Source organism: Cryptomeria japonica, chromosome 6, assembly GCF_030272615.1.
Source record: "Cryptomeria japonica chromosome 6, Sugi_1.0, whole genome shotgun sequence".
NCBI lineage: Eukaryota > Viridiplantae > Streptophyta > Pinopsida > Cupressales > Cupressaceae > Cryptomeria > Cryptomeria japonica.
In genome coordinates, this window is record NC_081410.1 from 673279174 (window position 1) to 673297000 (window position 17827).

Below are 17827 nucleotides of genomic sequence, written 5' to 3' on the forward strand. Positions count from 1 at the left end.
GAAAAAGGCTTACTATAATCAGGAGATTTCAACACTGGTGCCTCCTGGATTGCCTTCTTAATCTCAGCAAAAGCTTTTGAAGCTTCTTGATCCCAATGAAACTTTGTGTCCTTCTTAAGTAATTTGACGATAGGCTTCACTATCTCTGCGAAGTTTGCAATGAATCTCTTGACAAAATTTACTTTACCTAAAAAGGATTGGATACCTTTCACATTTTTAGGTTCAGACACCCTATTGATTGCTTCAATTCTCTCAGGGTCTATTCTCACCCCCTCCTTAGAGACTATGTGTCCCAGTAACTTTCCTTTAGTGACCCCAAAATGACATTTCTTGGGATTCAGTGACACACCAAACTCCAAGGCTTTATTGAACACCTTCTTAGAGAAACAAGTTAAATCATCTTGATAAACCACCATGATGATGTTTATGAATTCTTTGAAAGCTACATCCATAGCTCTCTGAAATGTAGCTCCTGCATTTTTTAATCCAAATGGCATTCTCACATATACATAAGTTCACCATGGAGTAGTGAAAGTTGTTTTAAACTATTCAGACTCCTTTAGCAACACTTGATTATATCCTGAGAAACCATCCATCATGGATAAAAGATCACATCCTGTCACTCTTTGTAGCATGGCTTCCATATTTGGGGATGAGTAATTATCTTTCAAGGAAGCAATATTTAGATTCCTAAAATCTACACACAATCTGATGTCCCCATTCTTCTTTCTCATTGGGACCAAATTGGAGACCCATGAAGAATGCCTTATTGGTTTGATAATCCCCCCTTCTCTCAATTTGGTCAACTCTTGTTGCATTTTAGTTTCTAACAAGGGATTGATAGGCCTCTATTTCTATCTAAAAGGCTTAGCATCTAGAAGTAAAGGAACTTCATGCTGAAAAAGATCTTGTCTATACGCCTTTAGGTCTTCATAAGACCAAGCAAAGACATGTTTATACCTTTTCAATAAATTAATAAGGTTAGTCCTGACATGAGGGGTTAGTTTTTTTCCAATTATACCAACTTAGGGGATGATTCTATCCCCAGGTTTACCTCATCTAACTCTTCCAACTTGGTGGTAGACTGCTGATGTAAATGACTATCATTATAACTAAACATGCTCTCCAGCTCTACCAACCCTTTAGGTATTTCATTGGTTTCCAACTAGACAACATCATTTCCAAATACTATCTCTCTATTGTCTACCACTTCCACCAATGCATTACAATCAATCTTTTGTCCATCATAATCATCAACACATTGAATAAACCTAAGAATGTCTTCATCATCAGCAAAAACTTGCCAATTGTACACATTATCAGGAATAGCAGGCCTAGATTTTATTTCCACAGTGGAAATACCAGTTAGCATCGCATCATCATTTTTCAAAGTAACATTAGCTAGGAAATCTGCCATAATATTTTTTGCTCGCTCTATCCAATTAATAGAAAATGCATCAAAATGCTCAATAACATCCCAAATAGCATGCTTATACTGCTTCAATCTATCAATTTTGGATGCATATTTAGATCTCACCAGAGAGACAACCAATTCTGAATCCCCCATTACTTTCAACAGTTGGATTCGATGCCTTTTTGTAACCTCAAGTCCTAGTAACAGGGCTTCATACTCTGCAGTATTATTTGTGCACTGGAATGTCAATAAAAATGAGTATTTAAAAGTTATACTTGACGGGGACACAAAAAGAACCCCTGCTCCAGATCCTTTTTTGGAGCAAGCTCCGTCAAAATACATCTGCCACAACCCATATTGTTGTGCTTGTAGCTCGACTACAATTGGGTCAGTATTCTTCAATTGAGGTGAAATTGGTTGAAGTCTAAAATTATCTAAATCTACATCAATCATACAATTAAGCATACTAGGGTCTACATTTTCAATTACCCTAGGAGCTCGTGGCTCTCTGTATAATTTGACCTGATTACCACCAATAGGAATGGTAGCATAAGATAAGTCTAGTTGAACATTTCCCCCTACTGCTGCTGCCCATTGTCTAGAAAGTAACATACCATAGTGGGGTTTAGTGTCAGTAACAATAATATCCATTTTGTAAATGGCTCCAGGAAATGTTGCTATTTTTACTTCTACATCTTTCATTGTACCTATCACAAGTACTTCTCTGTTATCCATGGCATAGCATTTCCCATACACAGTGGTTACTGATAACCCTAATTCTTTCATAACACCATAGGGCATTACATTAGCAGCAGCTCCTGAATCTATCATGCAGTTTTTAATCAACCGGTTATTGACTAACAAGGTAACATAGAAGGGATCTACCTGAGAAGGCTCCTGAGTGATAGTGGTTCCAACATAAACCTCTGGGGTTTGGAACTCTTGATCCTTTTCAACTTTAGCTAAACCAGTGGGTAATACTGTGTCACTATCAGATATACTAGAGAATAAAGACAAAGCAACATCCTTATGTTCTTTAATCTTTAGCAATTCTACTAATGGAATAGTGACTTTCATTTGAGTTAAAGCTTGGGCCATATCAAATGTAGAATTATTGCATTTTTCAGTATTAACCCTAACTTTTTCTGTTTTGAATTGACTTGCCCTTTTCACTGTCTCTACTCCTTGTACATCACCAGCATTTTTATCATCTATGCCTTTAGGTACATCTTTAACTTGTTCCTCTTTTTCTTGACTGACCTTAGGAAAAGTAGTATCATTGCTTGATGCCCCCCTTTTTGTGACTTCTTTTACAAACATAGAACCTGACTCACCTTGATCAATGTCTCTCTTGGTGCTTCTCAGATTATAGTTATGTTTTGCTTTGGCAATTGTAGCCTTAGTGAGATTTCTAACTTCTTCCTCACTAGGCCTCCTAAGATGAACCTCTTCATCTTCAATTGTTACCACATTCAATGTAGGATGCCAAACTAAGGCTAACTATCCTTGCACTAGCTTTTCACTATCCAGCACATCATTGTATTCACTTTGCACAGATTCCTCATCACTTTCTATGATGGTTTCAAACATATTAATGCCAGGCTCTGCTTCTGGTCTCATAGATTTTTCCAGAGCTTAAGCCACTGCACACTGATGAGGAGAATGTGGTCCATCACAAGCAATACACCAGGGAGTATTTTCTATATTGTGAATAGTTTTCCCTTTCAAAAGATCCGGTGTGTCTTGACTTTGGAAAATTTTGGGCTTCTCAATTTGGGGTTTACCATCCTTCCAATTGGTATTATATGGCATATCATGTAATCTAGGAGGCCTATCTTGCCAGTTATAATGAGGCTTATCATTTTGTTAACCTTGGCAGTCAGATCTTTCATAGCAGTAACCAATTTCTCTATTTTATCATCCTCTTTAGCAACTTTATTAGGTTGTTGTTTGGTTTCTTGCCATAATCTACCATCAGTCCTTCTTCCTAATTTTCTAGATGCTTTTCTGTTACTTTCTACATTTATGGCAATTCTAAAAGCATCTCTTAGGTTATGGGGATTTTTATCTCTCAAGATATAGGCCATTTTGGAATCAAATGCACTGTAATATGTATTAAGACACATGTTATCATCTAGCCTCATCACTTGATACAATCTGTGCATGGCTTTCTGGAATCTGGCATTGAAATCAGTGACCATTTCATTTTCAGATTTTCTAATATTGTTGAACTCATTTAGCATGAAACTCACATTAGTCTTGTCACCATACTGCTCTTGAAAGCAATTTTTAAAATCTTCCCATGAACCTATGCTATTTACTGGAAGACCTCTATACTAATCTCTTGCATCATCGACCAAGGATTGAACAAATAGTTTCATAATAACATCTTCATCTACTATCTCATAATCATTTATTAGATCTCCAAAAGATTTCAGATGTTCCTCAACACTAATTGCATTATTCCTAGCAAATTTATGGAGTCTGTCTCTTAACTCAGTGGGAACATGATTTGGATATCTCGGGATCCCATCAAAGAACAATTGCCTATATTATTCTAGATTGATTGGCCTTCTTTGAAAAGGGGTAATAGCACTATTATTTCCCATGGTCATTTTAGCTTTTGGGATTGGAGATTGAGGTGCTTGGGTGTACTGTTTATTCATGGGTATTTGGCTTACTGAGGCAATATTAGCATGTATTGTAGGTTGAGTATTAACCTGAGGAAAGGAAATGTGTTGGGGATTAGGCTTGCTAAGATCTTCTGATGGGAATGTAATAGGAGGAGCCTTTAAGTAATTAATCTTTCTTTTTACTTCTTGATTCGCTGCTTCTAACTCAGCCTTTTCCAGTTCCATTTGGAGGTCTTCCTTTTCCTTCCTCATCCTTTCCATCTCTCCCTCATGTGCTAGAATCCTATGAGAGATCTCTTTTGCAGTTTTAGATTCTACTCCATCATCTACCCATTTCTATTTTCCTTTATCTAGATTGGCTTTAGGAAACTGGGAGTCATTAAATACTTCCCTAGTTGGCTGGGCTATTGACTTACAAGCTTGTTTAGTTTTGGGGATTAGAATTTCTCTAATCATAGGGCCTTCCTCATCACTCTTTTCTTTCTCTTTAGCAAGTACTTCAAGATCAGCTATCTGTCTAAGAAGCCTATCTCTTTCCATTAGTTTGGCTTTAACTTCCTTCTCCTTATTTGCCTCCTTTTGGGCTCTTAAAGATATTAAATGATGGACTCTTCTATTTAAATCTTCAATCTCTTGAGACACTTTATCCTCATCAGGGAAGTTTTCTTCAGAGTCTGATGCATTAACTTGATCTATGTCAATCAGACTAATGTTCCCATCAATTGTTCTAGGAATAGAGTGCCTAATTGCATTTGAACTGGTTCTATCTTTTGCAGAAACACTAGCATGAGATAGATCTTGATTTAAAATAGGTGCATCATTAATATTTCCAAACAATCCCGAATGGAAACCTAAAATATCATGCTCTGAATCTCTGGAAGATGAATTAGACTTTGCATAGATAGGTCAATCAGGCATCTTACCAGTATTATTGTTTTTCTACACCCAGGCAGCATTTGATGGCTCATGCAACACAGATCTCTTCTGACCTCTCCGTGACTGTTTTGGCAGACCTTCTTGCAAAGTTTCACGAGGATGTTTCTTCATGAATGATCTTGTGTTTTTTGTTCCTTGCATCTCGCTTGTCTTCCTTTCAGAAAAAATTGTATCTCACAAGGACTGGTTCAAAAGTAACAGAGTCGCCACCCACAAAACTATGGGAATAATGAAAACAAGCCATCTTATCCACAAACACACAACAATTTTCTTTACAAGCCTTAACACAGATCTGTGTTTATATCTTTATTGTAACTTTCCCCAGCGGAGTCGCCACTTTTGTTGTCTTCAAAATTTGATTCCCTTTAACATCCTAATAATATGATTTAAGCTTGGCGTAGAAGAGACAAAAGATAAGGAAATTCTCAAGACAACATATGACAAGGTTTGATTAAACCTTTTACACTTCGGGCTTACTCAGAGCCCAAGTGGGTATACCTTTGTGAATTGAATTCACACTTTCAAACATAAACCCACAGTAAATCAGTCCAGAAAACCAGTGGATCTATTCACCTTGAAATCAACTGAAAACAAATAATTGGAGTTATACTTAAATTCAGTACTTCGATCAACAAAACATGCAATAAACAACTTCAATCAATACCAGTGCCTTATCCAAGGTCACAGAGTCATCTAAACTCAAATAAGACTTCCCAAACAAAACATCTTTATGCTTCCCATTGGCTTGGTTTCTATTAATCCTTGTATATGCCTGACACCTACAAGAATTTACGCATCTTGAATTAAGCTATGAACATCAAAATTCAAAGTCTCTTCCAAAAGAGTTTACCGGTATGAGTGATCCCCACATCTTTAATTTCCCTCCTAAAGAGAAAATCTAACGAACACTTTTACTAAAATTGCTTTGCAATTCCATTCAAATAGAACAACCCTAGATTATTGAGAATGAAAACAGTAAATAAATTTGCAAACACACTTGAAGACAACATAGAGCTTTACTCAAAACTGATGGTCTGTATATTGATATTTAGTTCAAGAAATATTACAAGAAATTTTGATTCTCCATTAGACTTAGAAAAGCTCAGATAAATTTCTGTAGTGTTTTCTTACAATTCTTTGCGATCTCCTTTTCCTCTAGTCATCATATCCATTTATATCAACATGGATGCACAAAGCTTCGGACTTCTCGAGGAGAGTTTGTTACAATCATTTATTTCAAAATAAAGAGGTTACAAGCTTTTCGCAAAAACAGTTACAAGCTCTTTCCGGCCTCTGCAGTTTCTTCAACAACTTGTTCAGTTGCAACCTCTTCTACCTTTTCAGGGGCGCTCTCCAACCATTCCGTATCATGGGTGGCATATTTAGTTGTCCACTCACCATACAACTCTTCTATCAGCCATGAGAAATTAATCACTTTATCTTTAGTCTTAGTCAACCTTTTCCAAGAATTTCTCATTTTGTTGACTTCCGAATTGAGAAAACCATAATGTGACTTAATTTTCTCTATCTCTTGAATTGTCAAAACAAAGAAAGAAGCATCATCTAAATCAATAATTCCTTTAACTCTTGCTGATAATTTAGCTTCTATTTCTTTAAGCCATATTTATTTGACCTTTAACTGATCCGAGCTAGCAAAAACTCTTGGGAGCAACTCAAAAACTTGGTCAGTGTATTCCTTCTTGCACAGATTAACCTTCCTATCCACATTATCCACCTCTACTGATAATTGCATTAAGATTTTAGTGACATCAGAAGTGGATTTAATGATGGGATTGGCCCTTGCTTCATCGCAGGATACACACATAAACTCTAAATCTTGCTCCCTAGGCCTCCATCTGTCAAAAATAGGCATCAAAATGGCCTTGTCTCTCCTAAGCTCATTCCATATTTCCATAATTTAACCTACATTGTTGTAGAGCAATGAGGCATTTATTGTATCTGCAAAACTGAAAATTGTAGCCTTTACTTTCTCCTCATATTTCTTTGCATATAAGGCCTGAGCCTATTTCAAATTTTCTAATTTTTGGGGAGTGATTTCAATCACTTGAGAGCTGGAAGGTGCTGGAGGTGGTGGAAATTCAATGATAGGGCTGGTAGGTGGAGGTCTTGCAGGAGAAGAGGAGATCATCAATGTTGAAGACTCACCTTGATGGTATTGTCTAGTCAATTGGCTATGCAATTTGGCAATGATGTTATCCTTACCTCTTACCTCCTCCTTGGCATTGTTATAAGCCTTCAAAACTATTTCCAGCTTAATTTGGAGGGCCTCTTTCTCTTTGGCTTCCTTCTCTGGTACTGCAACACTAAATTTTGCAGTCTCTAACACAGTGCTAGCAGCCTCTACTACCGCTATACTCTGCACTCTCTTCACCATCATTCCACCAAGGTAACTTGACCCTGGGGTGTCTTTGCCTTTTTTACTCTCATTTCTCTTGAGAGACCACATAACGAGTGCAACATTGTCCTTATTGAAAGTAATCCCCTCCATGGGTTTAGTCTCTTTTCTCACTGCATCTAGTACTAGGGCATCTGCTATATCCCATTCGGGTAAGATAAGCACTCCAGCTTGTGCTACCATATCTCTTCCCTACTCAGGGGTGATGGTTTTGAATTATTCCATCATCTCTTGCTTTATTTCCTCTTCCACAAAGTTGGATCTTTATTGGGCTGCTTAGCGTTTCTCATTTCACATCTAGCATTATATTTATCTATGTGTTGCTTCCATATAAACTGCATAAATGCTTCTGATGTGACAAAATTGTTATCAGCTAAAAAGGCACTACTTGCCTGCTTTATCTCAGGATCCCACTCCTGGCCTTTGAGTTCAGTGGTAGTGATATCCATCTCAGTAGTAATGGGTTCTTTTGGCATTCCTTCCTCCATTTCATCATAAGTGTATGCAATTTCCCCTAGGCTACCTAATTGTAGGAGTTGCTCAGCTGCTGCTTGCTCATTTCCTATATGGATAGGGGATTGGGATGGGGAATACAAAGGTGTATCTGATTGCACTTCTTTCCCCGCCCTTTGCTTCTTTGGGATTTCTTGGATGTCAATGACATCTTGTATCTTCCTCTTTCCTTTGGAGGTAGAGGGCTCCCCTGTTGTAGGCATCAGCACACTATAACTGGATTTCTTATGCAGTGTGTAATCACTAGGAGGGATTGCCTTGCTGGAAGGTGACCTACTAAGGATCATTCTTGCCTTCTCAAGGTTGCTCTTAATTACAGCTTCCCTCTTCTCCTTCAGTATCTGCATGACATCTTCAAAGCAAACAGTCAAAAACTTTATTTTCTCTTCCAGTTTGAAAAAACTAGACAATGGGTCATAGCTAGCATCAAACTGATGCACAAAATCCAAGGCTTTCTTATAAGCCACCCACTTCTCTTTCCTTAGCTCCTGGTCATCTAGATCAAACTCATTTCTGATGAGGTCTTCAGGAAACTAGAATTGATGAGGCCTACCTCTGCATGCTACCTTCTTCCTAAACGTATCGTTGAAGAAGTCTTCTGGATCAACACACCTAGACACTGCAGTGGACAAATGATAAGGCTCGAGGAAATCCTCAAAGCAATTCCAGCCTCCTTTTGTTATTACAAATTGGTGAGCTATGGTAGCTGCAGGGAAAATAGTCCCTTTACCCCTGCTTGTCAACTCTGCCTCTTGTAAGCCACTAATTTGTCTAAGGATCTCCGCGATTCCCATTTTGAGAGGGACCTGGTAAGGTAGAAAAAATGGGGTGCCCCTAAAACAAAAAACTCTGAAAACTGTGGAGACTGGATACAAGTAAATGTCACCCCAGTTATGAACAATTTTTATGTTCTCTGCAAATTCTTTTGGTCTCATGAATTCTAGAAGAACTTTGGGGATTCTTGGGTTCTCTGAGTAGAGGAGAGTCCTTATCTTTGATGCAAAATATTTATCAAACTTAAAAAAACTAGCATCCTCTCTATCCCATGACAACACAGTACTCCATAATTGTACCGGCATTTTTTCTCCTTCCTTCTTCTTAACAAGGTCTAGTCCACTGGCAAAGTAATCACCACCTTTGAAGAGAAAAAGATGCATGAGGAGTGAGTACCATCCGAAAGGCCTATCCACCTTTCCATTCTTGATTCCTATCAACCCTCCATGCATAGCATCAGCAATGAAAGATGCATAATCAAATGTAATTGCAAGAGAAGGATTCAAAATCTGAGCAAGAGAAGTTTTGCGGGGCAGGAGAATTTCTCATTCCGAATCCAACTTTAAACAACCCCAACCCAGACAATCCAACTTGTGGGTCTCTCAACCAGTTACCCTTGTCATATAATCCTTCTCCTATCTTTAAACGAGGATCTTTGGGTACTAATTCTTTTGCCTTTGAAGCCTGATTAGTTGACAACGTCAACTGTTCTAAAAAATCATCACCGACACTCCTTTCTGAATAGTTAACTTTACTAGAAAATTCTCTTTTAGGAGCCATTTTGAAAGCGTATGAAATGAATACCACTACTAAACAATTCTGTGATGAATCAATTATCTTATTTAAAACACTACACAAGAATTACTACACAAGAATACGAGAGAGCTTGTTCTTCGCTTGAAGGAATTTTCTCTGCGACTGAACCGACTTGCTCTGTACTTGAAGAAAATAACTCTGCATTTGCTCTTCTGCAAAATCCTTTAAAAGATATCTTCACCCGGTTGATAGGAAATCAAATTTTTGTACTCTGGGCCTTAACTACAATATTGATTCCGCATGCTTCGACCCTCCCTTCAAAATTGAATTCATACGAGAATTCGTATTTTTCGCTCCAATGGGTCACAACTTTCCTGCAAGTGTTTCATTCTGCACTTTCGCAACTTCGCAAAGCATAACTATCAGGTAGCTTAGTCGTGTGAAATAGTGCCGGCCGTTTGATCAAAAGAAACTTGATCGAGCATTAGATTAACTAACAACTTTGGCTCTACGTTGGGTCCCGCTTCTCTATTGGCTATATAATACCACGTGCAACCCATCCATTGGCCTTGAAATTTCCTTCGCAATTGACTTAACGCTGGCCACTTGTCTTTCCTTTATATCACTGGTTCCACCTTGGTGGGCCCACACTTTCTTCTTAGACCACGTGTCATCATGACACGTGGATGGCTCTTGTGCACTCTCACTATTTCGTGGGGTATAAAGAACGAGCATCTTACCCTTGTGAAATAGCGCAGGCCGTCGGATCATCTCTTAAGCTGATCGGCTTTTAATCCTCTGAAAGAGTTCTCAAGAGGGGTGGACCCGCTAACTCATTGTGAACACCTGGTGCCCAGTCACTTTCGGAGCTCACTTGTCACTTTGTTATACACCGAAAGGAAACCACAGGGCCCCACTTTCTTCTTAACAGCTATATCCTCCAGGTCATCATCATGACATGTGGATGGCTCTTGTGCACTCTCGCTATTTTGCGAGGTATAAAGAACGAGCATCTTACCCTTGCAAAATAGCACGGGCCGTCAGATCATCTCTTAAGCTGATCAGCTTTTAATCCTCTGAAAAGGCTCTCAGGAGGGGTGGGCCCGTTGACTCGTTGTGAACACCTAGCGTTCAGTCACTTTCGGAGCTGACTTGTCACTCTGTTATATGCCAAAAGGAAACCATGGGGCCCCACTTAACTCTTAGTAGCTGTATCCTCCAGGTCATCTCCATCTGTGACCTAACTCACCTCTGGGGCCTGCCTTTTAACCTTTAATCCCGATCCATTGACTGTTGTGACTTGTGCCACGTGCCACCATTTTACTTGCTGTCAACAACTAGCTGGACCGTCTATGTGGTATGCCATGTGGTTTTTGCAACTTCACTGGTTTTAAACTATGTGCAACTTTGCCTAGAGAAATAATGTGAGCCGTGGATCCATTCGCGAGATGCGCACTAGTTACTGGGCCCGACAACTTTAGGAGAAAACATATAAGGCATAAATTTTTTGATTAATTAACATGACCGCCTAGGCAAACAACAAGGGGGGACACTTCCTACAACCCCATGACCCATTACTTAAGTGAATAAAGTAATGAAAGATTAGAAACCAGAGGGTTTAAAACGAACACAAGAGGATCTAAAATCAAAAACCCTTAAACCCTTGAGGTCTAGAACAAAGCTGAAGCATTTGGAACTACACTCTATTAAAAATTTCAACAACTCATAGTCAATCATGGGAAAAGAAAAGCCCATTTTTAATCAATGATAACAAGTTGGCTACTCCTGAAGGAGATCCTTTGGATGATCCAATGAATATCATGCACCTCAAAAGATTTTATGCCTAGTCCTCAGAAAGTCTTTGTATGCGGGAAAAGTGGGCGAATAAAACTAAATATGTGAAAATATGTTAGAATACAAGTCCACACACACACACAGAACTTATTGATGCAAGCTATGGAGTAACGTAGTGTTACTCAGCTTCCCAAGGAGGGTCCCATGGTTCTCTATCTCACAATGTCCCTCAAACCAACGGTTTTGCTCTCAGATCACTGAGCAAAATTGTTTAGGGATGGTAAATATGAGAACGAGAGATGCTTTTGATTGATTTTAGTATGAGATGTGTTGTAAGCTATGTATGATGCTAAAAATGCAATAAACTAAATGATAAGATGACAAGATTAGTATGAATACTATCCTAGCATGATATGTTTAATCTATGATTGAGCTAAAATGATAAAGAAAGTAATCTAAGCATGCATATTTGATCTAAAACAGGCTAAATGAAGAGCATAAATATGATGAAAAGCTTGAAAGTATTTGTGCATAAGTATAATGCTACAAATTTGAAAGATGATTGTTAAAAATGGAGGAATGAGAGCTCTATTTCTAGCACAAACAGGGCAATGGATGGTCAAGATTGAAAGGTTTAATCAAGGGTCAGGTTTGAAAGTTGGGGATCCATGTACACAATTTGTACCAATGAAATGGTGACAAGTGTCAACATAGGATTGGGTTGAGAAAAGAGGTTGGAGGCATTAAAGGCCTGAGAAGACCTCATGGTTATCTAAAGGCTAAGGGTCAAGTCTAAGTTAGGTTTACCCACTAGATTAAGAGTTAATCCAAGGATAAACCTTTGTGCAAATGATTAAGAGATAATCATGGTCAAAGCATTAAAGGCCTGATGAGACCCTTGGGTTGGATAGAGGTTGAGTTAAAACAAATGTTTTAACCATGTGGGAAGGTTTGAATTAACCATTAATGGTTATTGGAGACTTTAGGGATTAAGTGGTTGAAGGTTGGAAGCCTTTAATGGTTTTCAAAGACTTTAAGGGTTTTAGTGGTTGAAGGTTGAAAACCTTCAATGGTTATCAAAGACTTTAAGGTTTTTGAGAAGTGACTTTCCTTTGCTTAGGGATGTGACAAAATTTAGAGGAGGGTTAGGTTAATTAGAAGCGATTAGAAGATTCTAGAAGGGATTAGGAAGGGGTTTGGGATTTTGCAAGTGGATGGAGGGATAATAGGATTTAATTGAATTAAATGATTTTCATTCAATTTGGTTGTAATTAAATAAATTTGATTTATTCAATTTGGGATAACTTATTTAATTAAATTTGAATTTAATTAAAAGTGGATAGGGGGGATTTAATTGAATAAAATGATTTATTCATTAAATGGATATAGTGAATTTTATTTAAATAAATTGAGTAATTTATTTAATAAAATAGAAGAATGTGGATAATTTAATTAAATGGGATTTAATCCAATAGAAAAATGAACATAAAATATTCATTTAGGAATGTGGTCATTTTTATACGTCTACATTTTGTCCCTCTTTGAAGTGACGTGTGTGCACATGTTATTTCAAAGAAAATGATGTGTTTTTGTGATTTTTATGATCAAATGCAGTTTTTGTTGTGTCGCTTTTTTGATTTGCAAGTTGTGGCCCAGATTCGATGTGTGATGCCTCCTTGAGAGATGAATCAATTTTGAAATTTTTTGATTTAATTTGATGAAGTTCGTATGATGTGTAAGATTTCGTGCATATAAAAAGTGTGCAGATTGATTCATCTCCCGATAAGGTATAGCTGTTTTGGTATAGGGGAGACCGCGACTATATTATAGGGCCAATCGGCTAACCCTAATTTAATTTTCCTCCTATAAAAGAGATTTAGGGGTTGATTTAGGTTCATTTGTGCTTTGTTGATTGTAAAGAAAGAGAATTTGCTCTGGAGAGAAAATGCCGATTCCCTATCACAGACACCGTTTCGAGCACATTCGGAGGTACCGGATGCCTGTAGCGCATGGAGCACCAGTAAGTCAACATTTTTGACCCCTTTTTGATTTTTTGTTTTGTCATTTTTTGGTCATTTTTTGAATTTCAAAGTTCTGGTATTTTGTTTTAGCGTGTCTAAGGTCCACAATAGCGCATGCGAAGTGTGAAGTAGTGCATCAAGTTTAAATTTAGGAGTTGCGTCTGAAAATCGTAGGTTAGCACATGAAACTTTTAGGTTAGCGCGTGCAAGTAAAATAGTGCATGTGAGGTATTAGGTAGAGCTTCATGTCAATAGGGTAGCGCATAGGTGTGACCTAGCGCATAGGAGCTGCCGGGGTTCGCATAAGGAAGGGGGTTTAGCGCGTAGTACTAACCTAGCGCATAGGGATAAACGGGTAGTGCTTAGGAGGGATAGATTAGCACGTGGATAGAGTCTAGTGCATAGGAGGGGTTAGGTAGCGCAATGAAGGAAAAGACTAGCGCATAGACAGAGTCTAGCACATAGAATAGGTAGATTAGCGCAATGAAGGGAAAGAGTAGCGCGTAGACAGAGTCTAGCGCATAGAACAGGTAGATTAGCGCAATGAAGGAAAAGAGTAGTGCGTAGACAGAGTCTAGCGCATAGAACAGGCAGATTAGCGCATAGGTAAGATAGCCTAGCGTGGGGGGGGGGTGATTTAGCGCATTAAAGTTCTGTTTTAGCGCATCTGAAAAATTTTGCAGTTTTGCCCGAATCGAAAATTTGTTTTGTTTGTCTGCCGTGTTTTGATGAAATTACCCAATATGAGTGTTTGTATAACTTGTTTTGATGTGCAATTTTTCAAGTTATGTATAGATATCAATCTGTTGTGTTGATCAAAAATGATGTAGTTGTGTGTTCTGTTTTAAGTTCAATGTATGTGAAAGCCTGAGTTGTGTTACAAGCCGATATGGGTTGGAAACTTGAGTTGTTTTACAAGCTGATATGGGTGGGAAACTTGAGTTGTTTTACAAGTTTATGTGATTTTGGTACTTGAGTTGTTTTACAAGTTTTGATATGGTTTTTGGAGAACTTGAGTTGTGTTACAAATTGATATGAAATGATAGGATTTTGAACTTTGATTGCAGATGAGCAAATTATTCCATGTTGTTGATGTAAGTTTGATTTTGATATCTTTGTGTTGATGTGGAAACTGATATTGGATATGTTTTTGTTTGTTTTGACAGGAGCGATTGGGGGTTGTTCAGTCAAGGGAGAGATTCCCGAGACCATGGACGTTGATATCAAGACTGTCACAGGCAGATTTGGATATCATAGAGAGATGTGGATTGACCTCGCTTTTGGATATGCCTCGGTTCACTATGAACTGGGGGCTCTTGACAGTGCTAGCAGAGAGGTGGCATAGTGATACGAACACCTTTCATTTTGCCATAGGGGAGATGACAGTGACACCAGAGGATTGCTACCAGATTTTGTAGATTCCTGTAGTAGGGGCATTACTTCCCTATGAGCAATCAGAGGAGGGCGGTATAGAGGCACTGCGCCGCATTTTTCAGGATGACACAGTTTGTGGGTATGAGATCCCTTGGCAGGAGTTTTTGGATTTGGGGTATGCACCGCTGCCATCTATACTGGCAGGATTCATTGGGGGATTCCTTTGTCCTGATCGCAGGTCAAAGGGATTCTCGGTGGGATGGGGATTGGTTTTGGAGGAGATGGTTACACAGGGGAGGAGGTTTGCATGGGGGTCAGCGATGCTGGCTCATTTATACAGGAGTTTACACGAGGTAGTATACCTCGGTTATAGTAGCTTGTCAGCAGGAGTGACTCTATTATAGGTATGGTGCTGGGAGCACATTCTAGTAGCTAGGCCACTGGCAGATAGAGACAGGCCCGTAGGTGCAGCATATGCCTACGGTTAGAGAGGCCTAGTTGTCCAGCGTTAGCTGGACAAGCTAGAGCATTGGAGGAGGGTGTTCGATGATATAGATATGGTCACCTGGAGACCGTATACAGGTTGCGAGGTATGGGCTGAGGATGGGCTAGAGATGCCCTTTGTTTTTATGAACCGATATCTGATTGGGAGGACCCCATTCATTATTGAGCGGTTTTTGGTGACTTGAGTTTTGCGACAGTTCAGATGCCAGCAGGGGATTCCTCAAGGAGCGTGCCTTTATGCATGGAGGCAGCAGGATGTGGCTGATTGGGGGCCGACTATTGACAGTGCGGTGGTCGTGGAGGAGTTTGTGGGGATAGCTGGGTAGGTCTGGGACTATGCCCCAGAGATTCAGGACGCTGGGATGACAGAGAAGTTTGCTCGTTTGTTTGCTGCACGGGCAGTGGCGAGGATCTCAGATCCAGAGGAGATGAGGCCAGCATTTGATTCAGATGGGGAGGAGGGAGACGGGGGAGATGATGGAGATGATGGAGGAGGTAGGGGAGCTAGAGGGAGGCGGGGAGGTAGAGGTGTGGAGAGAGCGGTACGGCAGGGGAGGATTGAGAGGGGGAGAGGAAGATTGGCTATCGGAGCCGGGAGAGAGGGGAGAGTGACGGAGGTTTTGGTGGCAGTGGGGGGTGAGGAGGAGGGTAGATATACTCCCACCTCCAGTACCAAGGATAGGGTGAGTGGGAGGGGTTCCTCCAGCATAGGGACCACTGCGGGTTCGAGTGCCAGGTCATGTGGAGGATGCACAGATCCGGACCCTGCAGATTACCGTTCAACAGCTGTAGACGCAGATTTTGACCTATCAACGGTAGATTTCTCAATTGACCACTGAGAGAGATACTAAGATAGAGCGACGAGGACAAGCAGAGGAGGCCTTGGCGAGTGTACAGAGAGCAGCGACGGGTGGTCCATTGAGAGACACCCTGAGAGAGCTGACATGGAGAGTACAGGAGGTTGAGTATTATAGTCGGCATTATGAGGCTGCAGTACCTCGAGATCGACGAGTGGAGAGCTTTGCACAGTCGAGATTGAGTCGATCTTGAACTGCTGGGACATGATCTGAGAGCCGAGGTGTGATGGGGCCGGTGAGATAGGACCCTCTTAGAGATCCAGGGGCGAGTGTATCTGGAGCGAGACAGGACCCTCCTGGAGATCCAGGGGCGGGTGCAGCTGGAGCGAGACCATCTCCGTCAGGAGATAGTCATACTTGAGAGATAGGGTCTCTATTGTATTTTTGAGCAGTTTGTTATTTGTTGTACTGGACACAGTGCGTGGACACATTTTGTACATTTTGATCAGTTTTTGAGATATATATATATATACGGCACCATTTTTGATCATGTGATGTGTTGATATGGATGCATTTATTTTATGTGATGATGCAATGTTTAAATATATGATGTAATGTTATGATGCAGGATGTATGCTTTTTATATGCTGTGAGATGTATCTTGAAAATGAGATGTATGTTTTATTTATGCTACTAAATGTATCGTGATATGTAAAGGATGTTTAAATGATATGCAAACACGTTGTGAATGATGATGTGCAACTAATTGTAAAATGATATGCAACCAATTGTAAAATGATATGCAACTAATTGTTTTTGGAGCGTCTCTCGTTCTCATATTTGCCATCCGATATAACCATTGTTTTGCTTTCTTTGTAAATATCATCACGGAGCATTGATTTGTTTAGGATATGTTGAAAATTTATACAAGCATAATGGTATAATTGAACCATAATGACCTGAGAAAAATTTACATGATATTTAATTTTGCAAGATAGCACAAGCGTCAAGGTATAATTGAACCAGGACGACCTAAGTGCGTATTGCGTAAACAAACAAGATTTGATCATTTGTATGCGTGAAGTGGAATCAAGCCTTCAGTGATATTGGACGTATCACGTCTCGAGGTATGTATTCACATAGTACAAGTGATCACCTCCCAGACAGAAGACTAAGAAAATATTGGAAGTTCCCCACAATCTCTAGCTGTGAAGCATTTAGTGAGACAAGGAAGAAAATCCAATAATGCACAAAGTTCAAAATGCAAACCTAGTTAAGATTTTATGCTATAGTGCAACATTCAGTACTTCAGAAAATCATCCATCCTTGATATTTTCGTGTTTTGTTTTTGTGTTGGTTTTTGCGATAAAGCGTAGTTGTTTGTTGGATGTCATGCTGGTGAGTTTTGCATTTAGTCTTGATGTCTTGAGTGTTTGTAATATTGATATGATTTACATGCCCCTTGCTGAGTGTGCCTCTTGATGTGAATACATACAGTGATTCCAAGCCATGGTGTTTTAGTGGTAGGAGGATATTTATAGATAAATCAGGATATTGACTACGCTAAGTATGTCCTGAATGGATATTTGCTAAGTGTCGAGCGATGGCCGATAGTGTTTGTATGGACAACATGGTATGGAAATAGATAGAGGAGCCGTTCTTTCACAAGGGCGCCTGTTTACCAGGTTTTCACCCTTGGTTTTTATTATACTTTGCTTTTTTTTTTTTTCTGGATTTTTTTTTTTTTTTTTTTTTTTGTTTGTTTGTTTTGGGATTTTTCCATGCACTAGGCTACTTTTAAGTATAGTACCTTTTCAGATGGATGCTGTTAGTTGGGTCATCGAGCACATCTCCTTCAGAATTTATTAGCTGATAAGCACCTGATCCATAAACGG